Below are 26169 nucleotides of genomic sequence, written 5' to 3'. Positions count from 1 at the left end.
AAAGTTTCTGTTTTTACAGCAAGATTAACAAGACTTTCCCCAAGTCTTCCCAACGGTTCTACTTGGCAAAAACACTAATTAAACACAAAAAACACAACCAAAACAGAGGCTAGATAAATTATTTATTTCTAAACAGGATAAAAAAATCAAGGAATAAAAATAAAATTGGGTTGCCTCCCAACAAGCGCTATCGTTTAACGCCTGCTAGGCGTAAAAAGCAAGGATAGATCTAGGTGTTGCCATCTTTAGTTGGTAGTTCTTTAATAAGACATCTATTACCTTTAGGAGTTTCTTCCCTTTTATCAATAATCAAACTTCTAGGCACAAGATCAAAAAAATCATTAGTAGCAAATGGTTCCTTAATGATAGCAAAAAGATTAGGATGAATACTTATAGATTTGAGATCCACGGTTTCCTTGCGAGAGGATTCACCCTTATTCTTAGGAACATACATAAGCTTGGCACTTTTAGTTGGAGGACTTGGAGTATTCTTTATGAAAGAAAAAGCGGTTCCCAAGTTGGTAATAATACCCTCAAGTTTATCGATTCTAGTGGAATCATGATTTATTCTTTCATTAACTATAGGTTCCTTCTCTTTAATATTTTTCAAAGTTACTTCTACTTTAGATCCATATTAGGTAATTTGGTTGTGGATCTTTTTATAGAAAGTTTCATTTAACTCAACGATAGCAACTTTATTTTCAATAATTTCAAGTTTTTGCATTACATGCTCCAAAGTTAACATAGTTCCATTAATCATAAGAGGGGGTGAGCCAAAGAAATCTATCATAGCATTATAAGAATCAATAGTATGGCTACCCAAGAAATTCCCTCCAGTAATGGTATCAAGGATATATCTGTACGAAGGAGTAGTGCCTACGTAAAAATTGCGGAGAAGAACGGAAGTGGATTGCTTCCTGGTAGATCTATTTTGAGCATTGCAAAGCCTATACCAAGCGTCTTTTAAATTTTCTCCTTCCCTTTGTTTAAAATTAAGATCTTCATTCTCGGGAGATAACAGAGAAGATAAGGGACTAGCCATAACGACAAGCAAGCAATCCAACACACAAGCAAACAAGAAACGAGCAAAAAGAGGCGAATAGAGAAAGAGAGGGAGGATAGAGAGAGAGGGCGAATAAAACAGCAAGGGTGAAGTGGGGGAGAGGAAAACGAGAGGCAAATGGCAAATAATGTAATGCGGGAGATAAGGTGTAACATCCCAAATTTTCAATTTGGAATGTTATACATTAGATCATCTATGCATATCATATTTTATTTTGCATTTTGGTTGATCCTAGAAATTTCTACGCAACTCAAGGACCCACGGAGAGAGTTGGGAAATTCCTTATTTTCATATTTGAGTTTTCTCAAATTTTGAGAATAGGATCATTTGATTTTATTTATTTTATCATCTATTATTTCTATTATAAAAATATGAGAGATGGAATAAAATGACTTTCCCAAAATAAAGAAATATTGAGGATTTAATAATAAAATCAAATAAGATTTTATTTCGGAGTTTTTCGTTATTTTATTTGAATTTAGGAAAAATGTGCGTTTTTCAAAATTGCATTTAGGCCCCAAATAAATGTTCACCTTGTGCGCCTTGATTTTAGAAGCCTGGGAAAATTTATTTTGGGATTTTTGGAGTCCGTTTAGTATTTCTTTTTATTTTTCTTCTGCGCGTAATATTTAAAAAAAACGAACCGACCTAGGGGCCGTGTCCGACCCGGACTCCCGGCCCGCTAGGCATTATATAGCCGGGGGAAGGCCCAGCTGAAACCCTAGCCAGCCCCAGCCGCCCCAAGACGCCCCAACCGCTGCCACCGCTACCGCCGCCGCCCCGCCGCCGCCGACCTGCCGCCCGAGGTCCGCCGCCGCCTCAATTTCCGCGCCGTTTTTTTATATTTTTCGAAAAACCGTTCGGTTTTTCCATCGGTTTTTAAATAGATCAGTTGTTCCGATTTATTTAAATAGCGAGCGTTCGTCTGTTCGTTCGTTCTAACGAATGTTCGTCGTTTTTCTTTTTCTCGGATTAAATCCGCGATTTTTTTGATCGCGATTCCTGATCCGATTTTTGTTTTAGTATAACTTTCCGCTCGTTTATCAGAATCAAGTGATTCAAGCGCCTGGAGATTCGTCTCGAAACCCTCTATCTGTTTAACCAACTTAAACAAGTTTTTGCTACTGTAAAAATTGCCTTAGATCCAGATTAGTAGAACGAAGTTGTTTTCTTTCGCCGTTTGATTTTCGCTGCTTTGTTCGATTTGATTCATTTTGCCAATCGGAGTTCTTAAGTTGAACCTTCTGGTTAGATCTCTTATTTGAGTTTTACCCGTGCATTAGATGAGTACTTATTGCATGCTTGTTTGTTTGTCTGCGATAGAATACCCGGAGTGCGCCGCTTGTTACTTCGAATCGCTAGGTTTCCCGGATCATCAGCAAGGCAAGTAACACTTTGATCATATCTTTTCTACTACCCAGTTTTATTGCATTAGATCAATCCTCTCGCATTGCATGATTAGGATCTAATTAAATTGTGGGATGGGAAGTAGTTGAGGTAGTACCTATTACCTGTTTTATTGTCAAACCTTTGGGAGTTACTTCTATGTTTGCCAGTATGCTATGCTATGCTAGTAGACGTGGATTGGGTGAGTGATATTCATGACAGATGTGAGTTTTTTAATTAATGGTTTATCTAAGGTGGCAACTTAAACACATATCTGGGTGGATTGAGGTACCTGGTTATTCCAGGATTGCCTGTCTAGGCACCTGGGTAGACCAGGATTGCCTGTTTTTTTTATGGACCGCCACCCAGGCTCAAAGGGATCATGGGATTATTCATACTAGAAACTTCCGTGTGCAGCCACAAGTCATTATGGGCTCTGGCATAGTTGAATAAGTCGTGTGAACTCTTATAGGGTAGACTAGCAGATGTAGGGGAAAGTAGGTGTAACGGTCTATCCATCGTAAGGTGCTAGCGCTTCTGAAAGACTCTGTCTCGGTCATCCGTCTTCTCAAACACCATGTAGTGCGAGAAACCAAACGGAGGCGATCGAGTCTTGTGGGGAAAAGTGCGCAAACCTCTACAGAGTGTATAAACTAATCATGATTAGCCGTGTCCCCAGTTATGGACATCTTGAGTATCTAGTACCTGGATTATCATGTGAATCTCAACATGTTACTCTAAATTAATTTTGTTGGGTTTTGTATAATGATGATGCTTAATTGGGATTGAGAATGCTGTCAACCATTCTCAATGTTTAACAACCACCATGATAGTTAAATAAATTTATTCCTTCGCAGTAGGGAAAAATTGGCTTTATGCAAAACTGTAACCATAGAGCTTTCCACCAGCCAAATATGCATATAGTATAGTGTTTCATTCCATTACTCTCTATGTGTTACCTTGCCAGCATATTCCATGTGCTGACCCATTTCGGGCTGCAACGTTAATGTTGCAGACTTTTCAGACGACGATTAAGGAGTTTTTAGGTCATGGTCTATACTCAATGATGTCGTTGGAGTTGATGGACTCACTTATCTTCCAAGCCTTCCGCTGTTATTGTTATTAGATGGCCTTAAGCCATATTTATTGTAATAAATTCTCTATGAAGACCCTTGATGTAATAAGTGTGTGATTGCTACTCTATTATAAATCCTCCGAGTACTGTGTGGTGTCAGCATTACTGATCCAGGGATGACACCGGAGCACAGAGATCAGACTGTTTGAGGTCTGGTCGCTACAGAGATGGTATCAGAGCACACGCTGACTGTAGGACACGACCACTAAGCTAAAAGACCTAGATCACTATCCACTCTCTTCTCATCTGACCTCTCATCTTTTCTACTCTTTAGGATGGCGGATGCAAAGAACAAGTTCACGCAACCTGATGAAGATACACCCTTTGGATGTCACTTGAAGGAAGTCACTAGATACCTGAACATAGGAGTACCAAGCTTCACCGGAACCTACAACGCCATTTTACCTGAAGAAGAGCGCTGGATGATTCAAGTTCAAGTTCCAGGAAGGACGTTCATGCCAGTCACTGAGCCCATAGAGTTTTCTTTCGATGCACCAACTTGGAGTCTAGGAAAGAGCATGGCAACTCACATCGCCATGGGACGCATTGGAGAAATCTACCGCAATGATCTCAAGGATACTATCTACCAGATTTGTGGGCGCCGAGATGAGCACTGGGAGATGATTAGCACCAGAAGGGATAGATCCATTGCAGCTTTTATCCAGGAATTAAACCAGCACATTCGACGACAGGAGAATCAGATGTGCGCCGACATGATAGATCTGAAGAAGGCAAGGACTAGAATCAAGGAACTGGAGGAAGAACTCAAGGCTACACGTGAAGATTATGAAGAAGAAATTGAAGTATTGGTGGAGAAGAATGACGATCTGATCAAGAAGATCGGAATATTTATGGGAGGCCCTACACTAGTAGATGAAGACGAAGAACCCAAGGAGATTCGCCCGGAAGACTACATTATCATCGACGACACAGACTCGGACCTAGACGAAAGCGATGATGACTATGTTGATGAAGCTAGAGAAGATATCATGGAGTCTGCAACCGAAGAATATTTCTAGTAGACCACCTCATCAGTAGTAGTAGTCCACCATCTAAATATAGTAGTCCGAGCACTTTTGCTATAGATAGATCGATTGTATGCCCTTGTTTGATTGAATGAAGTGAATTTTTGCTTTTGCCTCATGTGCATATGGGTAGTGTTTTCTCTTTAGACCCCCTCTATTCTTACATCTCATCTTTTCTAAAACCCTCAGATGCCTCCGAGAGGTGACCCTGGATTTACCTTTCCACCGGAGCTCACCCAGTTGATCCAGCAGCAAAACACATTGATGCAGTTGTTAGTCCAGAATCAGAACCAGGGGAACAACAACAACAACAACCCACCACCCCCACCACCTGTTGATCACTTAGCCCGATTTCTTAGGCTGAATCCGCCGGTGTTTTCCAGTAGCACCGAGCCGATAGTAGCAGATGATTGGCTCCGCAAGACAGCTAGAGAGTTGACCACAACAGGATGTACGGATGCGGAGAAGGTGAAGTTTGCCGCACATCAGCTTGAAGGACCCGCAGCATCATGGTGGGAGAATTTCACAGCCACTTTCCCTGTCGACACTGTCACATGGGACCAGTTTCAGCAGGCCTTTTGTACTGCCCATGTTTCAGCAGGAGCTATGGCCATGAAGAAGCGTGAGTTTCGCAACTTGCTCCAAGGAGGACGGACAGTTGGCCAGTATGTGGAGGACTTTAGTAAGTTAGCACGTTATGCCCCAGATGACGTTGCTACGGATGCAGCTAAGCAGGAGAAGTTTCTAGAAGGACTGAATGATGATTTGAGCATGCAGTTGATGGTAGCAACCTTCAACAACTACCAGGAGTTGGTAGACCGTGCTCTTATGATTGAAGGCAAGTAGCAGCAAATTGAGAACCGCAAGAGGAATTATGGACAAGGGAAGTACAATTCAGGAGCTCAGCAGAAGCCACGTTTTACCCCTAGATCGGGAGGACATTTTCAGCATACCCATGGAGGAGGTAGCTCACACAATCACAATGGCACGCAAAATGGTAATGGCAATGGAGGAAGCAATGGCCAGAATCGCACCAACCCATCAACCCCAGCCAAGAAGGACCTGAGCCAAGTCACTTGCTTTAAGTGTCAGAAGACCGGACATTATGCCAATGAATGTCCTGAAGGCCAAAATGGCAATGGAAGTTCTGGGAAGAAGCCAAACCCTTTCAACAGGGGACATGTGAACCACGTTAACGTGGAGGAGGTTGAAGAGCAGCCGGATACCGTAATCGGTAATTTTTTGGTTAAGTCATCTACTGCACTCGTTCTTTTTGATACTGGTGCATCGCATTCATACATATCAAGGGGATTTGTGGATAAGTATAACCTGCCCACTAAGGTTCTTAGAACACCTATGCTAGTAAGCTCACCAGGAGCGGAGTATATGGCCAGTCAAGGATGTTTTCAAGTGCCATTGAGTATAGGTAGGCATGTGTTTCCCTCGGATTTGATCATTTTGGAATCACAAGGATTGGATGTAATTCTGGGTATGGATTGGCTATCGATGTACGGAGGAAACATCGATTTCTCCAGTAAGACAATTTTTCTTACCACCCCAGAAGGGAGAAGGATCAAGTATGTATCCCGGCATGTGCCCAAGAGGACTCTAGTAAATTGTTTAACAGGAGTAGTGCAGGAGGAAGTACCAGTGGTAAGGGATTTCCCTGAAGTATTTCCAGAAGAGTTGCCAGGTATGCCACCGGATAGAGATATTGAGTTTTTGATTGAACTATTGCCAGGCACCGGGCCAATATCGAAGAGACCATATAGGATGCCAGCAAAGGATTTGGTGGAAATTAAGAAGCAGATTAAGGAGTTATTGGATAAAGGATATATTCGCCCAAGTTCTTCACCTTGGGGATCGCCAATACTTCTAGTAGAGAAGAAGGATGGATCGTTAAGGATGGTTGTTGATTATCGAGGATTGAATGAAGTAACGATCAAGAACAAGTACCCACTACCAATGATTAATGATCTGTTTGATCGATTGCAAGGAGCTAAGGTATTTTCCAAGATTGATCTGCGATCAGGATACCACCAGTTGAAGATTCGAGAACAGGATATTCCTCAGACAGCTTTTACCACCAGGTATGGGCTATACGAGTATACCGTTATGTCATTTGGTCTGACTAACGCACCTGCCTATTTTATGAACATGATGAACAAAGTGTTTATGGAGTTCTTGGATAAGTTCGTCGTGGTGTTCATCAATGATATCCTGGTTTACTCGAAGAATGAAGAAGAGCATAAGGAACATTTGTGATTAGTACTTGAAAAGCTCAGAGAACATCAGTTGTATGCCAAGTTCAGCAAATGTGAGTTTTGGCTGAAGGAAGTAGGATTTCTCGGACACGTTATATCCGGAGAAGGAATATCAGTTGATCCCACAAAAGTTGATACCGTGACCAACTGGGAAGCACCAACCACGGTTGGAGAGATCCGGAGTTTTCTTGGACTCGCAGGATACTACCGGAGATTCATTGAGAATTTCTCAAAGATTGTGAAGCCTATGACGGAGTTATTAAAGAAGGATACCAAGTTCAAATGGACTGAGGAATGTGAGGCTAGTTTCTAGGAGTTGAAGAAACGCTTGGTTACATCACCAGTGTTTATTTTTCCAGATCAGACCAAAGACTATGAGGTGTATTGCGACTCTTCATGTCAAGGACTTGGAGCAGTGCTTATGCAGGAAGGGAGAGTTGTTTCATATGCCTCAAGACAACTAAAGCCCCATGAGTTGAATTATGCTACGCATGATCTGGAGTTAGCAGCCGTAGTGCATGCATTGAAAACATGGAGACATTTCCTCGTTGGAAACCATTGTGAGGTGTACATGGATCATAAGAGTTTGAAATACATTTTCACATAGAAGGAGTTAAACCTCAGACAAAGGAGATGGTTGGAGCTCATCAAGGATTATGATATGAGATTGCATTACCATCTCGGAAAGGCTAATGTAGTAGCTGACGCATTAAGCCGTAAGAGCCATGTCAATACATTAATGACGGGAAAAATACCAAGGGAGGTAGCCGAAAATCTCCGTGAACTATGTTTGGAAATAGTTCCGAGAGGCTATGTAGCAGCATTGGAGATTCAGTCAACTTTGATGCATAGAATCAGAGAAGCTCAGAAGATTGACAAGGAGATTGCTTCTAGTAAGGAGAAACTTAGCAAAGTAAAGGCTAAAGGATTTCGTGAGGATGAGCACGACACCCTATGGTTTGAAGACCGTGTTTATGTGCCCAATGACCCGGAGATCAGGAAGTTGATTCTGCAAGAGGCACACGATTCACCATATTCGATTCATCCAGGAAATACCAATATGTATTTGGATTTGAAAGATATTTTCTGGTGGACCGGAATGAAGAAGGATATTGCGGAGTATGTAGCAATTTGTGATGTATGTCAGAGAGTAAAGGTAGAGCATCAGAAGCCAGCAGGATTGCTACAACCATTGCCGATACCCGAATGGAAGTGGGATAAGTTAGGCATGGATTTTATCACGGGATTACCCAGGACTCGTTCAGGCTATGACTTAATTTGGGTGGTAGTCGATCGATTGACGAAGGTAGCTCATTTCATCCCAGTAAAGACCACTTACACCAGTGCTAAGTTGGCAAAGATATACATGACCAGGATCGTATGTCTGCATGGAGTTCCGAGGAGTATCGTATCAGATAGAGGAACCCAGTTTACCTCAAAGTTCTGGAAGCAGTTGCATGAAACCTTGGGTACCAGGTTAGAATTTAGTACAGCTTTTCATCCACAGATAGATGGACAGGCCGAGAGAGTCAATCAGATTTTGGAGGATATGCTGAGAGCTTGTGCGCTAGATTACGGATCTAGTTGGGACGATAATTTGCCATATGCAGAGTTCTCTTACAACAACAATTACCAAACCAGTTTAAAGATGGCCCCTTTCGAAGCCTTGTACGGAAGGAGGTGCAGGACACCGTTGTCATGGGACGAAGTTGGAGACCGCCAGTTGTTTGGACCTGACTTGATTAAGGAGTCTGAACAGAAGGTGAAATTGATTCGCGATAGGCTCAAGATAGCCCAGTCCAGGCAGAAGAGTTATGCAGATTCTAAACGCAAGGAGACAGTTTATGAAGTCGGAGATAGAGCTTATCTTCGAGTATCACCACTTCGGGGAACAAAGCGTTTTGGAGTTAAGGGAAAGTTAGCGCCACGATTTGTAGGACCATATCGAGTTTTGGAGCATATGGGAGAAGTGGCCTACAAGTTGGAATTACCCGAAGAATTGTCAGGAGTTCATGATGTGTTCCACGTTTCTCAGTTGAAGAAGTGCCACACGGAGATGGCTGACATATCTTTGAGAGACACCGTGCCATTGGAAGCAATTCAGTTGGATAACGATTTGACCTATGAGAAGAAACCAATTAAGATTCTAGAGTATGCCAGCCGAGTTACCCGCAGCAAGGTTATCAAGTTTTGCAAAGTTTAGTGGAGCAACCACACGGAGTATGAAGCCACCTGGGAGCGAGAGGAAGATTTGCTCAAGGACCACCCTCACCTATTTTCTAGCCAACCCGAATCTCGAGGGCGAGATTCATCTTAAGGGGGGTAGGTTTGTAACATCCCAAATTTTCAATTTGGAATGTTATACATTAGATCATCTATGCATATCATATTTTATTTTGCATTTTGGTTGATCCTAGAAATTTCTACGCAACTCAAGGACCCACGGAGAGAGTTGGGAAATTCTTTATTTTCATATTTGAGTTTTCTCAAATTTTGAGAATAGGATCATTTGATTTTATTTATTTTATCATCAATTATTTCTATTACAAAAATATGAGAGAGGGAATAAAATGACTTTCCCACAATAAAGAAATATTGAGGATTTAATAATAAAATCAAATAAGATTTTATTTTGGAGTTTTTCGTTATTTTATTTGAATTTAGGAAAAATTTGCATTTTTCAAAATTGCATTTAGGCCCCAAATAAATGTTCACCTTGTGCGGCTTGATTTTAGAAGCCCGGGAAAATTTATTTCGGGATTTTTGGAGTCCGTTCAGTATTTCTTTTTATTTTTCTTCTACGCGTAATATTTAAAAAAACAAAAAAACGAACCGACCTAGGGGCCGTGTCCGACCCGGACTCCCGGCCCGCTAGGCTTTATATAGCCGGGGGAAGGCCCAGCCGAAACCCTAGCCAGCCCCAGCAGCCCCAAGCCGCCCCAGCCGCTGCCGCCGCCGCACGCCGCCGCCGCCGAACGCTGCCGCCGCCGACCCGCCGCCCGAGGTCCGCCGCCGCCTCGATTTCCGCAGCGTTTTTTTTTATTTTTTTCGAAAAACCGTTTGGTTTTTTTAAATAGATCTGTTTTTCCGATTTATTTAACTAGAGAGCGTTCGTCCGTTCGTTCGTTCTAACGAACGTTCATCGTTTTTCTTTTTCTCGGATTAAATCCGCGATTTTTCTGATCGCGATTCCTGATCCGATTTTCGTTTTAGTATAAATTTTCGCTCATTTATCGGAATCAGGCGATTCAAACGCCTGGAGATTCGTCTCGAAACCCTCTATCCGTTTAACCAACTTAAACAAGTTTTTGATACTGTAAAAATTGCCTTAGATCCAGATTAGTAGAACGAAGTTGTTTTCTTTCTCTGTTTCATTTTCGCTGCTTTGTTCGATTTGATTCTTTTTGCCAACCGGAGTTCTTAAGTTGAACCTTCTGGTTAGATCTCTTATTTGAGTTTTACCCGTGCATTAGATGAGTACTTATTGCATGCTTGTTTGTTTGTCTGCGATAGAATACCCGGAGTGCGCCGCTTGTTACTTCGAATCGCTAGGTTTCTCGGATCATTAGCAAGGCAAGTAACACTTTGATCATACCTTTTCTACTACCCAGTTTTATTGCATTAGATCAATCCTCTCACATTGCATGATTAGGATCTAATTAAATTGTGCGATGGGAAGTAGTTGAGGTAGTACCTATTACCTGTTTTATTGTCAAACCTTTGGGAGTTACTTCTACGTTTGCCATTATGCTATGCTATGCTAGTAGACGTGGATTGGGTGAGTGATATTCATGACAGATGTGAGTTTGTTAATTAATGGTTTATCTAAGGTGGCAACTTAAACACACATCTGGGTGGATTGAGGTACCTGGTTATTCCAGGATTGCCTGTCTAGGCACCTGGGTAGACCAGGATTGCCTGTTTTTTTATGGACCGCCACCCAGGCTCAAAGGGATCATGGGATTATTCATACTAGAAACTTCTGTGTGCAGCCACAAGCCATTATGGGCTCTAGCATAGTTGAATAACTCGTGCGAACTCTTACAGGGTAGACTAGCAGATGTAGGGGAAAGTAGGTGTAACGGTCTATCCATCGTAAGGTGCTAGCGCTTCTGAAAGACTGTGTCTCGGTCATCCGTCTTCTCAAACACCATGTAGTGCGAGAAACCAAACGGAGGCGATCGAGTCTTGTGGAGAAAAGTGCGCAAACCTCTGCAGAGTGTATAAACTAACCATGATTAGCCGTGTCCCCGGTTATGGACATCTTGAGTATCTAGTACCTGGATTATCATGTGAATCTCAACATGTTACTCTAAATTAATTTTGTTGGGTTTTGCGTAATGATGATGCTTAATTGGGATTGAGAATGCTGTCAACCATTCTCAATGTTTAACAACCACCATGATAGTTAAATAAATTTATTCCTTTGCAGTAGGGAAAAATTAGCTTTACGCAAACTGTAACCATAGAGCTTTCCACCAGCCAAATATGCATATAGTATAGTGTTTCATTCCATTACTCTCTATGTGTTACCTTGCCAGCATATTCCATGTGTTGACCCGTTTCGGGCTGCAACATTAATGTTGTAGACTTTTCAGATGACGATTAAGGAGTTTTTAGGTCGTGGTTCTATACTCAGTGATGCCGTTCGAGTTGATGGACTCACTTATCTTCCAAGCCTTCCGCTGTTATCGTTATTAGAAGGCCTTAGCCATATTTATTGTAATAAATTCTCTATGAAGACCCTCGATGTAATAAGTGTGTGATTGCTACTCTATTATAAATCCTCCGAGTACTGTGTGGTGTCAGCATTACTGATCCAGGGATGACACCGGAGCACAGAGATCAGACTGTTTGAGGTCTGGTCGCTACATAAGGGTTGTGATGGGTACTTGGTATGTTGAATTTTGCATAGACCTCCCCGGCAACAGCGCCAGAAATGGCTCATTGTCGGGAGTCAAATCTTGACTTGACTTGCACGAACCTCCCCGGCAATGGCGCCAGAAATCCTTCTTGCTACCTCTTGAGCACTTGCGTTGGTTTTCCCTTGAAGAGGAAAGGGTGGTGCAGCAAAGTAGTGTAAGTATTTCCCTCAGTTTTTGAGAACCAAGGTATCTATCCAGTAGGAGGCCATGCACGAGTCCCTCGTACCTACACAAAAAAATAAATCCTCGCAACCAACGCGAAAAGGGGTTGCCAATCCCTACACGGTCACTTACGAGAGTGAGATCTGATAGATATGATAAGATAATATTATTGGTATTTTTATGATAAAGATGCAAAGTAAAATAAAAGGCAACAAAAATAACTAAGTATTGGAAGATTAATATGATGGAAGATAGACTCGGGGGCCATAGGTTTCACTAGTGGCTTCTCTCGAGAGCATAAGTATTCACGGCGGGTAAACAAATTACTGTTGAGCAATTGACGGAATTGAGCATAATTATGAGAATATCTAGGTATGATCATGTATATAGGCATCACGTCCGAGACAAGTAGACCGACTCCTGCCTGCATCTACTACTATTACCCCACACATCGACCGCTATCCAGCATGCATCTAGAGTATTAAGTTCAAGAGAACAGAGTAACGCTTTAAGCAAGATGACATGATGTAGAGGGATAAACTCATGTAATATGAAATAAACCCCATCTTGTTATCCTCGATGGCAACAATACAATATGTGCCTTGCTGCCCCTACTGTCACTGGGAAATGACACCGCAAGATTGAACCCAAAGCTAAGCACTTCTCCCATTGCAAGAAAGGTCAATCTAGTAGGCCAAACCAAACTGATAATTCGAAGAGACTTGCAAAGATAGCCAATCATACATAAAACAATTCAGAGAAGATTCAAATATTGTTCAAAGATAAACTTGATCATAAACCCACAATTCATCGGTCTCAACAAACACACCGCAAAAGAAGATTACATCGAATAGATCTCCACAAGAGAGGGGGGGAACTTTGTATTGAGATCCAAACTAGAGAGAGGAAGCTATCTAGCTAATAACTATGGACCCATAGGTCTGAGGTAAACTACTCACACTTTATCGGAAGGGCTATGGTGTTGATGTAGAAGCCCTCCGTGATCGATGCCCCCTCCGGCGGAGCTCCGGAATAGGCCCCAAGATGGGATCTTGTGGATACAAAAAGTTACGGCAGTGGAGTTAAGGTTTTGGCTCCATATCTGGTAGTTTGGGGTACGTAGGTATATATAGGAGGAAGGAGTACGTTAGTGGAGCAACAGGGGGCCCACAAGGGTGGAGGGCGCGCCCAGGGGGGTAGGCGCGCCCCCTACCTCGTGGCCTTCTCATTGATGTCATGATGTAGGGTCCAAGTCCTCTGGATCATGTTCGTTCCGAAAATCACGTTCCCGAAGGTTTCATTCCGTTTGGACTCCATTTGATATTCTTTTTCTGTTAAACCTTAAATAGGCAAAAAACAGCAATTTTGGGCTGGGCCTCCGGTTAATAGGTTAGTCCAAAAAATAATATAAAAGTGTATAATAAAGCCCAATAATGTCCAAAATAGAATATAATATAGCATGGAACAATCAAAAATTATAGTTATGTTGGAGACGTATCAATTTGCCATCATCTAATACTGTAGCATATTCGAGAATTTCGGCAACACTCACAAATCATTGCCAAAAGAATCTGAAGTATTATGGAGCAATCCCTTCCAGAAACAGTTGTGGCTGCATTAAAAAAGAGCTTGGCGCAAAACAAGAGGATTAGTGATATTTGTCTTGAACAATATGAAAGGGGGTTGTTTCCTGATTATGCTGCAATAAAGGCTAGAGTTTTGCAAGAAGATGAAACTTTATCAGTTGATAGAATTGGTGAAAGAACATATGGTTAGATAATAGTGCATACACCTCCACCTTATACAACAACATATTATACACCCCCTCCAAAATTGCAAAATTATGACAACACTAACAACTCATTGCCAAAAAATCCTAAAAGCATTGGGGGCAAACTGATCTAGAGCAGGGTGAAATTGAGATGGGAGTTAAAGCTTTGTAGAATAGGGTGCAAGTACTTCACCAAGAGATAATTGATAGGGCATTGTCTCAAAGAAAAGAAGCCTTTCCAATTGATATAACCGGTGAAAAGAATAATTATTTAGAAACTAAAAGTGCTTCGGTTGAAAAAGACGAATCAAGTAGTATATATTTTGAATCCATCATCCAAAGAGGCAAGCATCACTGAGAAATGGCATGGCAAGCATAGGAAAACAGTGGTGCTTGATTTTTCTGAAGTTAATGGAACCTACTTCCTACCCTATGAGTTCTATGTCATAGAAATTGACAATCCTCAAGGACAAGAGCAAGTAGCCGAACAAAGTTTGACTGATAAGGATCTTCAAAGCAATGATGCACAGAATCAAGAAAAAGATGATGATAAGGTGTTGCGGAGCCATCCAAATTTGGAGCAAGATATTGTTCAAGTCACACCACCATCATGCCCTCCAACATATTTGAAGAGGTATGGCTAGCAAATAATTTACCTATTTCTAGATTTGGTCGCAAATTCATAGTTGATGCATTTACTAAAAAAATTCTCATAAGTAATTTTGAAAGAGCAATGAAGAGTGGTAATTTAATTATTAGTAATAAAATTGTTCTAGAGAATATCGGTCAACCCATTGGGCCATTTATAAAGACCGATAGTGAATTATTATTGCAGCCAAGGCTTTCCCCATTGCTTTATCTAAAGTTCATATCAAACTGGGTAGCTTTGCTTATTATTACTTGGCTTACACTTGGTACCAATTGAGACATGAATGTTCTACCTATCTTCATTTCATAAAATTTAAAGCCAAGGTTAAATTCCATTGAGAAAACCGATGCCAATATAATATCTTATCCAAAGACATCGGAGATAGAGTGCAAAATACAATGCATAGCCGAATGGGGATACTCCAAATCTGAACCATTCATGTGCTCAGTGAAAAAGCCCTTCTCACAACAAGATCGGCTTGAGAATAAGAAGTATACCCTCTTCAAACTTGTGTGATCAAATATTTGATTTGTTGTTGACAAGTAATTATATTAGAATTCTTTATCACCACGTTAAGCCATCAATCCAGGGATGAATGTATTGTAGGTTGCATCATTCGTTCAAACATAATTTTGAAAATTGCAATATGTTTCATCAAATAGTTAAATCAGCCATTTAAAAAGGACGAATGAAATTTGTTAAAACACCAAGAGATGACCAGTCTATTCCAATTGGTCCCGATGGCAAAAACTTTTTGCATCGGCTGCTTCAAGCCAATCCATTTAAAGAGAAGGTAAAAACTGCAGGTCACGCGATCAAGCTTTCAAGTAAAGAACTTGTTGAAGAGCATAATGAACATGATCTTAGGGGCGAGAATTCCAACAAAGCTACAATGAGGACACTAAGGATTGGGGGGCAATAAGCAAATCCAATGATCAAGGAAAGCAAACCAAAAGAAAACAAAGGCCGAAATAAGCGCAAGTGTAAGAGAACAAATATCTCCTTCACTAAACTATTGGATAAATATCAAAAGAAGGGTGAAGAGAAGAATGCTTATCGGCCAAATCATGCAAAGAAACCAAGATCACCCCCAAGGCGCAAATATGAGGATCGGTATTGGCAAAGTGAGAATTTTCATGCAACATATTCATATCCTTATTTTGGGCCACCAATGCCAAAGCCATGGATGCCTTCCTATGCTCATATAAATCCGTATCCATCATGGGACATGTATGGTACAAGGGCACATTCTCCATCTTATTTTAGATCATCTCACCAATATTATCCAGCTTCAAGAAGATCAATATTTGAACAATCACACGTCAAAGACAGTTTCAGTTATAAGGAATCGGTCCAGAGCTCAAGGAAGAAGATAGAGGTGGTCAAGCAAGTTTACCGCATCAAAAGAGATGGTAGTAAGAGTGCCACTTCAGATATGATCTCAAATGAAAATCAACCAATTAATGTGTTAACATTGGCCACTACAGGCAATGAGGCAAGTCAATCAAATGCCAAATCTGAACAGAAGATGTTGAGAGTTCACAAGATAAAACAAGAATTGCCATAGGTCGAAATAGAATCATAGCCGAGATGCCCACTCAGCTTATCTTATTGGCAACAGAAGGAATTACAAAAACTAAGTGCACAAGAGTTGAGAAAGAAGACCATGGCATGGGTTCCCAAGAGGGGCAAGTACAACAAAAGTGAAGAAGGAAAATAATGAAATAAATAAATAATTCAATCAAAGTTTTCCATCACACCATCAAAATATTCGGTTAGCACATCATCCATATTATTCAACCATGCATTGATGGCTTTGCCATGGAATTCATCCTCGGGTATGATCAATTACCCTACATGGATTTATTTTGATCCACGGACACAACATAAGTTTCTACATCATGAGAGGGTATTACCGAATCACTATACATTTGGTTAGTTACATTTTTGTAGCTAATCCAAAAGAGCTGAAATATTTGATTGTTATTTCATTTGTTTATTTCGGCTATACATGCTTTGGTGGATGGATTCTACATGGACTTCATGGTAATGGTCGATATTTAACTATCTAATCATGGCCGATGTGAAATTCTTACATTTTCCTTAGTTCAATTGGAGACCGTGACAAGCCACATGTCGCTTAAAATATTTTTGCAGAAATAATCAAAGCCGATATGAATTTTTATTCGGTTTGGAGGTTTTGGTTGCTATAGGTGTTCGGAATCGTTGCATGGAAAACAAAAAAATTCGACGCGCACACAATGATCTATCCATGGAGATGCATAGCAATGAGGGGGAGAGTGTGTCTACGTACCCTCGTAGACTATAGGTGGAAGCGTTTCATAACGCGGTTGATGTAGTTGAACTTCTTCTCACGTCAACCGATCAAGTACCGAACGCACGACACCTCCGCGTTCTGCACACGTTCAGCTCAGTGACGTCCCTCGCCTTCTCGATCCAGCAAGACGTCAAGGTAGTAGATGATTTCCGTCAGCACGGCGGCGTGGTGACGGTGATGGTGAAGTGATCTCCGCATGGCTTCGCCTAAGCACTACGAAAATATGACCGGGGGCTATAAACGATGGAGGGGGGCACCGCACACGGCTAACAATTGATCTGGTGTATGCTAGGCGCCCTCTCCCACATATATATAGGTGGGAGGGGAGGGGAGAGGCCAGGAGGCACCCCAAGTAGGACCGAATCCAACTTGGGCTCCTCCCAAGCCGCGCGCCCCCAGCCATATATGTCGGAGGGGGTAGGAAAGAGGGGGGAGAGGGAAGTAAGGGGGAATCCTATTCCTATCTTTCCTCTCCCTTTCCCCTCTTACCTTCTCCTCTTAGGCCGGCCCATATGGGTGGAGCACTAGCCCCTTGTGGCTGGTGCATTTCCCCTCTTGGACAATAAGGCCCATATCTTTTGCCGGGGGTGCCCGAAACCCCTTTCGGTGACCCGATAAGTACCCGACAACCCCTGAAACACTTCTGGTGTCTGAATTGAAGGAAATATGCCCTAGAGGAAATAATCAGGTTGTTATTAATATTTCCTTATATCATGATAAATATTTATTAATCATGCTAGAATTGTATTAACCGAAAACTTGATACATGTGTGGATACATAGACAAAACATAGTGTCCCTAGTAAGCCTCTACTAGACTAGCTCGTTAATCAAAGATGGTTAAGTTTCCTGGCCATAGACATGTCTTGTCATTTGATAAACGAGATCACATCATTAGGAGAATGATGTGATGGACAAGACCCATCCGTTAGCTTAGCATAATGATCATTAATTTTATTGCTATTGCTTTCTTCATGACTTGTACATATTCCTTTGACTACGAGATTACGCAACTCCCGAATACCGGAGGAATACCTTGTGTGATATCAAATGTTACAACATAACTAGGTGATTATAAAGATGCTCTACAGGTTTCTCTGAAGGTGTTTGTTGGGTTGGCATAGATCGAGATTTGGAATTGTCACTCCGAGTATCGGAGAGGTATCTCTGGGCCCTCTCGTTAATGCACATCATAATAATCCTTGCAAGCAATGTGACTACAGAGTTATTTGCAGGATGATGCATTTTGTAACGAGTAAAGAGACTTGCCGGTAACGAGATTGAACAAGTTATGGAGATACCGACGATCGAATCTCGGGCAAGTAACATACCGATGACAAAGGGAATAACGTATGTTGTCATTAAGGATTGACCAATAAAGATCTTCGTAGAATATGTTGGAACCAATATGAGAATCCAGGTTCCGCTATTGGTTATTGATAGGAGAAGAGTCCCGTTCATGTCTACATACTTCTCGAACCCGTAGTGTCCGCACACTTAACACTCGATGACGATTTTATTATATGAGCTATGTGATTTGGTGATCGAATGTTGTTCGGAGTCCCGGATGAGATCGAGGACATGACGAGGAGTCTCTAAATGGACGAGAGATAAAGATTGATATATTGGATTACAATATTCAGACACCGGAAGTGTTCCGGAATGTATCGGGTACATATCGGAGTACCGGGGGGTTTACCAGAACCCCGGGGGGAAGATATGGGCCATATGGGCCATAGGAGGGAGGCACACCAGCCCACAAAGGGGTGGCGCGCCCCCACAGGGAAGGAGGCCGAATAGCAATAGGAGAGGGGGCAGCGCCCCCTTTCCTTCTCCCCCTCTGTCTCTTTCCCCCTTTTCGCCTCCAGAAAAAGGAAAGGGGGCGGCGAATCCAACTAGGAGCCCAAGTAGGATTCCTCCTACTTGGGCGCGCCTAGGGCCGGCCTCCTCCCCCTCCCTCCTTTATATACGTGGGGGGCCTACAACACACGTCAATTGTTCCAAGCCGAGTGCGGTGCCCCCCTCCACAGTTTACGCCTCCGGTCACATTCATGTAGTGCTTAGGCGAAGCCCTGCGCGGATCACCACTACAAAAAAAAGACACATCCGTGACATTTTGGGCCGAACGAAATTTTTTTCTGTCATACATATGACACTTCTATGACGATAATTGTGACAAAACCCGGTATCATCATAGATGTGGTGGGCTCCTACTTCTATGACAAAAAATCATGACAGAAAATGGGCTTTTCGTCCTGGGCAGGCCGGAGATGCAGCTGCATGACATTCTTTGGGCCGTCCATGACGGAAAAAACCATGGTAGAAGAAAGGGGGAGGAAAATTTCGGGGAGTTCCCGGTTACGGTGGGAGGTCGGGGGGCGAGCGATGCGCGTTTCTCTCGTACACGTACGTGCGTGTGTGCGAGGCGTTGGCTCTAACTGAACTCGAGCGAGGCGTTGGGCTCTAACTGAACCCGAGCGATTGCACTGCAGGCTACGCGTTACTGAACCCGAGCGATCGACCGATGGCTGTTAACTGAACCCGATCGAGCGATTCCTTCGCTACTGCTGCTAACTGAAGCCGATCGATGGGATGAACAATGAGCGTTGCGTGGGGGTTTGGATGAACAGTGAGCGGTGGCATTACCTCTGGATGAACATGACCCCGTGGTGTGGTGGAGGGCTGGATGAACAGTAGACGGTGGAGGGGTGGATGAACAGGACCCCGTGGTGTGGTGGGCTGGATGAATAGTAGACAGTGGAGGGGTGGTTGAACAGGACCCCGTGGTGTGGAGGGCTGGATGAACAGTAGACGGTGGAGGGGTGCCCGTGGAGGGGTGGTTGAACAGGACCCCGTGGTGTGGAGGGCTGGATGAACAGTAGACGGTGGAGGGGTGGTTGAACAGTAGCCGATGGAGTAGCGCGCGGTGGAGGCTGGATGAACAGGAGCCCGTGGAGGCTGGATGAACAGGAGCCCGTGGAGGCTGAAGGAGGTCGACGATGGAGATGAACAGTATCCCGTGGAGTCCCGTTTTGCGGTACGCCACACACCTCCCAATGAATAGGACCCCCTTTCGACCGTAGTGCTCTAACACAAGTCCGTTTCGTCCATTTTGTGATACGCCACACCCCTCCCGATCAACAGGACCCCCGTTTCGACCATAGGAGGTCCATTTCCTCCGTTTTGCGGTACGCCAGACCCCTCCCAATGAACAGGATCCTGTTTCGAACGTGGCCGGTCGAACACAAGGCCGTTTCCTTCGTTCTGCGATACGACAGGCCTTGTTTCCATCGCCTGTTCCGTCCAATCCCTCCTGATGAACACGACGCATTCTGTTGCCTCCCCATGAACACGACGCATTCCGTTGCCTCCCCATGAACACGACGACGACGCTGTTTCTCCGTTCCGACCAAGCCATGTACACGAGCCCTGGCCGTACGTATGCGCGAGTAGGCATTCGAGACCCCGCCTATATGTACACATACGTGGCCGTATTTTCTTTCTTGCACCCTGGCCGCTGTAAGTACGTGTAAATGCTACGTGCGCGCCTCTACTACGACACATGCGTGCCTCTACTACGACACGTGCGCGCCTCTACATCGACCAGTATGTACGTACGCGTTCGCGACCAGAATGACAACGCTACGTACGCTTCGACCAGGTGGGTCCCGACTGTCAGGCACTTCCTTGCCTGTGAAGATGTAGCCGGTGGGTCCCAGCAGTCAGGGGGAAAATTTTTTTTCGTGAAATACGGTGGCCCTCCGGTGGGTCCCGCTGTCAGGTGGAGGAATAATTATTTTGCACGTAATAAGGAGGCACTTCCTTGCTGCGGCCATGGACCCAACTGTCAGCCTCTCCCCGTACAGTCCACGTCCGATGGAAGCTGTTCCTTGACCACGTTGCCAAGCCGTGGTGAGAGCACCAAGGCAGTGGATGACGGCGCGGCCTAGGAAGGGGACGATGCGGAGCCGGGGAAGACGCAGCAGTGGATGCCCACGCGTAGAGGAGTACGAGGGTTCACTGGTTCGCTGCGGTGTGAGGCTGCCGTCGCCGCAGAATAACAGGGGGTGTGGGTGAGTAGAGGGATGGCCTGGCCAGCGGTGGGAGTAGTAGGGGGCGGTGAGGCCTCCGCCGCATCGCAGCCGGCCATGGGAGGCAGGAGCACGAGGCACGACCGGCGCTGGTTTGGGCGGCTGGAGCAAGAAGACCAGAGGTTGAAGAAGCACTACAGCCGTTGGATGGACATCGTATGGTCACTGGAGCTAGAATCATGCATATTGACTAAGTTGACAAAGCCCTCCATCCCCGTCAACTTTGTAGGCCCACAAGTCAGCCTGCCACTATACTGGGTCCCAGCTAACAGGGGGAGTATTCATTTTTTTTGTGAGTAATAAGGAGGCACTTCCTTGCGTGCGAAGATATAGCTGGTGGGTCCGAGCTGTCAGCGGCGGTAACGTTTTTTCGCGAAATACAGAGGCCCTTTCGGTGGGTCCCTGATGTCAGGTGGAGGAATCATTATTTTGCGTGTAATAAGGAGGCATTTCCTTGCGTGCGGCCGTGGACCCAACTGTCGGCCTCTCCATGTAAAGTCCACTTCAGATGCATGTCGGTCATTGACCATGTTGACCAGGCCGCGCCGAGAGCACCAGGGCGATGGACGACGGAGAGGCCTAGGAAGGGAACGACACGGATGCAGGGAAGACTCCGCAGTTGTTTCCCACGCGGAGGGGAGTACGACTGTACGAGGGTTTACTGGTTCGTCTGCCGTCACCGGAGAATAACAGCAGGTGTGGGTGAGTAGAGGGATGGCTAGGCCAATGATGGGAGTACGGTGGGGCGGTGAGGCCTGCGCGGCAGCAGAGCCGGTCGCGGGGAGGAGGGAGCAGGTAGTCCCGACGGCGCCTGTTTGAGTGGCTGGAGCAGGAAGAGCAGAGATTGAAGAAGCACGACGGCTGTTGGATGGCCATCCAACAGTCACTGCTTGTGCGTCAACCTTTTTTTAGGAAAGCCTCAAATCTGTGGAAAACAGCATACAACCCATTTGCCAATTCTTAAGGTTTTTTTGGAGCCCATATTCTTTTTTTTAGCATTACAGCCCATATTGTGGCCACGGTTAAAAATTATACGAAATTTCGCATATTTCGGTGCGGTCCAAACTGTTTTTAATCCTGAAATTTCGAATCACATTCAAACTAATTTTAAAAATAAATGTATATCAATATAAAATCCAACAAATTCTCCACGCATAAAAATTAATCTAATTTAAAATCCCGAAATGAAAAAAAAGACATTTGAAACTAATTGCCGGTTTGATGTGTTTTAAAAATGTACAACCCATTTCTCCTTACTGATGGGCCATTTTCTCGGCCAGCCGAATGAAAGCTCTCCTCGTCTTGAAAGATTTGCAGCCCAACAGGCCTGACAAAGCGACTTACTTGGCAAATCACAAAAAAACTGGGCTGTGGCCGTGGACCCAGCTGTCAGTCCATTTGTTTTTTTAGTCCATTTGGTGGGCTGGGTGAAATAATGATGTAGCATCTATGCAGCCCATTTAAATCCCATTTGCATTTTTCTCGAAAGCCGTGGACTTGCTGGGCTAGGTGAAAATATCATGTTGGGCTAGACGGTGAAATGTTATAAAAACATAAACACATGATTGCACGTCAGTAAAATCTTTGCAAGCTTATGTACGCAATCACTAGGAGTTAACTTGCCAAGTTATATATAAACAATTATTATTATTATTTTGTAAGAACTTTCAACTTACGAAATAAAATATCATTTTAATTTGATGAGTTAATAGTATGTGGGGTATTATTATTTTTTAGGCTAGACGTGGGACAGTTGAGTTGGTTCTAGGGGAAAGTACTGGGAGAAAACTCAGTTTAGATCGAAAAAGAAAGTGGGAGAAAATTCAGAGACCTGCTGGGTCCACCTAAGGAGGGGAATATGTTGGGAGGAAGGAGATTCAAAGCACGGCACCCGAGTGAACTAGTTTTTTTACGGACAAGTGAACTAGTTTACATACATAAGCAAATTGCCACTAAAAAAGCAATCAGGTTAATTGGTTCTTAAAAGAAATATTTCGAACAAAACAGATAATTACGACACATAGGCTAATGCATGAAACACTCACATGATAAAGGTGCTTATAAATAGATAAAGTACAACATCTAGACCTTCCTGGCACGCTTGATCATGACACTGCGGCTGTCCGTGTACTCGTCGGTTACGGGAAGTAGACACGCCCTCATGTCCAAGATCTACATGTACATGTCGTAGCATGCGTATGCGCCCTTGGCCGCGTAGGTTATGTAGGCTAGATTCAGAGGTACCTCCCATGTGTTCAAGTCGTCTTCTTTCATGTTGGTGTATCAGGGGTTGATGATGGTCTCAGCGAGCTCAACCACGGAGTCCTTCTCCTGCCCGTTGCTGATGATCTTGTATTGCTTCTGGATGTCGACAAGCTTGTTGCACCAGATGGTCGAATCATTGAGTTCTTCCTTCTCTCCACCATAGCGAAGGTGCAGTCGGCGCTGCCGATGAAACGAGCGAATGCTCCAAAAACTGGTGCAGCCATAGGACTGAGGCGAGGCAGAGCTTCATCGAGTCCGTCGTTGGTGTACATCACATTCAACTTGGTGCAGCCATAGGACTGAACAGCGAACTTAAAGGGGAACTCCTTGCTGAAGTCCATATCCAGCAGGCTCACCCCTCGGATCGCCATTGGAGTCTCTTCGAGTGAACGAGTGTGTAGGTGGCGGTAGCAGTTCGTTTTTCAGCTCTTGGGGAACTGGACTCAACAGTAAGCTGAGTGTGTACAGGTGACAACAGTTACTACCCCTCCCTCGTCCGCTGCACGCCCGGCAGGAGATGCACCCTCGGCCACACGTCGGTTCATGAGCGGGTCTGTATTGGTACTGTAATAACAGGAGTTAGTGGTCACTTTTCTTAAATTTAATTAGCTTTAATAGAAATTTGTACTTAAAACAAGCAATGCATTCGCTCGTTCTATCAGTGCCACAGGATCAACATGCACAACAATTAGAATTATTATTCTCAGGACGCACACGATCATCACATTTGTCGCACTTTCACAAAAGATAATACTACCGAGTTTGAACTGTTTGTTATGGTTGTTGTCCTCTGCATCATCATGCCGTGTTTCCCAGCTTGCAAGATTCAGAACCAACAAATAAGATCCAAATAATAAGTACAACAAAGATGCCTACACATCTCATTGATTCCCAGCTTGCAAGATTTAGAACCAACAAATAAGATACAAATAATAAGTACAACAAAGATGCCTACACATCTCACTGATTCCCAGCTTGCAAGATTCAGAACCAACCCATTAGAGCCTTTTGATAAAGTGAATATCGGAATTAAATCCATCTTGGATAGCCTTGTCATACAATCGAGGAACTTGGCGAATGCTCTTGACCGTCACAACATCTGTAGTTGAGTATTCCTGTTTGCACAGCATGCTTGCACATCACAAACAAGGAGATAGGAGAGCATGATTTCGCTTTAATAACGTCCTCCTTGAACTCAACCTCTAGCTCTACTTGGATGAGGTCTGCCTGGAGTTCCATGATTCAATTCATGCGCCTTTTTCTGCAGTTCACCTGAAATGAAGCAAAGATTGCATCATTCAGCTAGCAAGAAGTGCTTGCTCTTGTGAGCTGGCAGGTTCTTCTTTAGTAGTTGCACTAAAATTGAGGAACATTAAAGTTGGTTGTCCAGCTCATGTAAGGTGCAACTATAATTTTCATATCCTTTTGTGCAGTTCCACTAAAATAAAGTGCCATTGTGGTGACAGTGACGGCTCCATCTTGCAAAGGCTAATAAAATGTTGCACGAGATTACCAGCAGAGCTTGACGGATATTTTGGAAACTCCAATCACCATTTTGTGCAGTTCCACCAAAATTGAGAGATGTTGCCCACGTGACATTTTAGTTGAACTGCACAAGACACTCATTCCAAAAAAAGTGTTTTCTGTAGTTCACCAAAAGGTCACAATAGCAACAAGGTGAAATGGATATCCCGATCTGCACAAAAAGATTGAAAGTAAACAGTTGCTGGTCAATAAGAATATACGAAACATATACAAAATGAAAAGAAGCATCTTAATTATGTTCATGGCAATCACGCAAGGACAATAGAAATTTTAAAACGTCAGCGATGCTTCATGTTACCAGAAGCATTACGATCAACAATGAGATTCCTCAAATATGGGATTACTTTAATGGTGGCATTGCTTGTTTACCAGACACAGTAAATCAACAGCAGCTAAAGAGTTGGTTTAAGGGCATGGGACCGTGGGGACAGGAAACCAGGACACTCAGCGGCGTAAAGGAGCAACTTACTTATCATATTGGGGAAAACAGCAGGAGTGCCATTGTACTATGTGAGGGTAGCAAATCTAATCCTGGAGACCTTTTACTATGTGAGGGCAGCAAATCTAATCCTAGAGACCTTTTACTATGTGAGGGCATCAAATCTAATCTTGAGACCTTTTACTATGTGAGGGCAGCAAATCTAATCCTGGAGACCTTTTACTATGTGATGGCAGCAAATCTAATCCTGGACATACTCTGTTGACTTGTCCACCAGCCGCCACTTTCTATCCTTTCAAGCAATAATAGATCTGATCCTTATCCAGTTTGTACTGCGTTTTCCCATTATTTCCCTTTTCAACCAAGAGACCGGTTGGGTATCCGGTCTCTACTACTTTCACCATATTATTTCCTCTTTGAATCAAGTCCTAGATTCATGCTACAACTTTCCCCCCTTTCTTCGTTGATTGAACAAAGCCCTAGATTCGAATGCATGAAGTAGCTTTACCTCTAATAATACTAAAAATTTAGGTGGCTTTGGAAGAGCTGATGGGAGTAGAAAAAGATGTGCATGCAGACACGTGGGGAGCTGGGGCAGTAGAGCAAGGCCGCTTTCGAAGAACTTATACCTGAGGGTCGCTGGGATGCCGGCGGCGGCAGGTCGGATCTGCGGACAATATGGCAGGGAGGAAGAAGGGTCGGAGGACCTCCCGAGCCGGCCATGTGTCGGAGAGAACGGCACGGGCAGAGGATCGGTCCCCTCCGGCAGCTGTGGGTTTCCTCCCACGGCGGCGATGACCGCATGAATGATGCACCTTTTAGTCCTCTACACACACCGACCGAAGGGATCCGACTGGATCTATGACCAGCGGTGAGCAGAGAGAAAATGTCGCTACCGCTGTCTTGTTTATATCTGGAGAGGATGAGAGAATGAAGAGAGCAACCCTAGTAAAGCAAGCGCTCAGGCCCCTGTGTCCATATATAGTGGAGTGATTATCTTTTTCTCTCCACAACAAGCATTTCAATTTGTGTACGTGGCATTAAAAAAAGAAACTCTCTATTTAAGGTGACTACTATACGACTCCTAATTACTACTAGTAGTACTACAGTAT

The sequence above is a fragment of the Triticum urartu genome, chromosome 3A (assembly GCF_056163025.1).
Source record: "Triticum urartu cultivar PI428250 chromosome 3A, HENAU_Tu73, whole genome shotgun sequence".
Classification (NCBI taxonomy): Eukaryota; Viridiplantae; Streptophyta; class Magnoliopsida; order Poales; family Poaceae; genus Triticum; species Triticum urartu.
The sequence above is the reverse complement of the archived record's forward strand: the minus strand, read 5'-3'. Positions refer to the sequence as shown.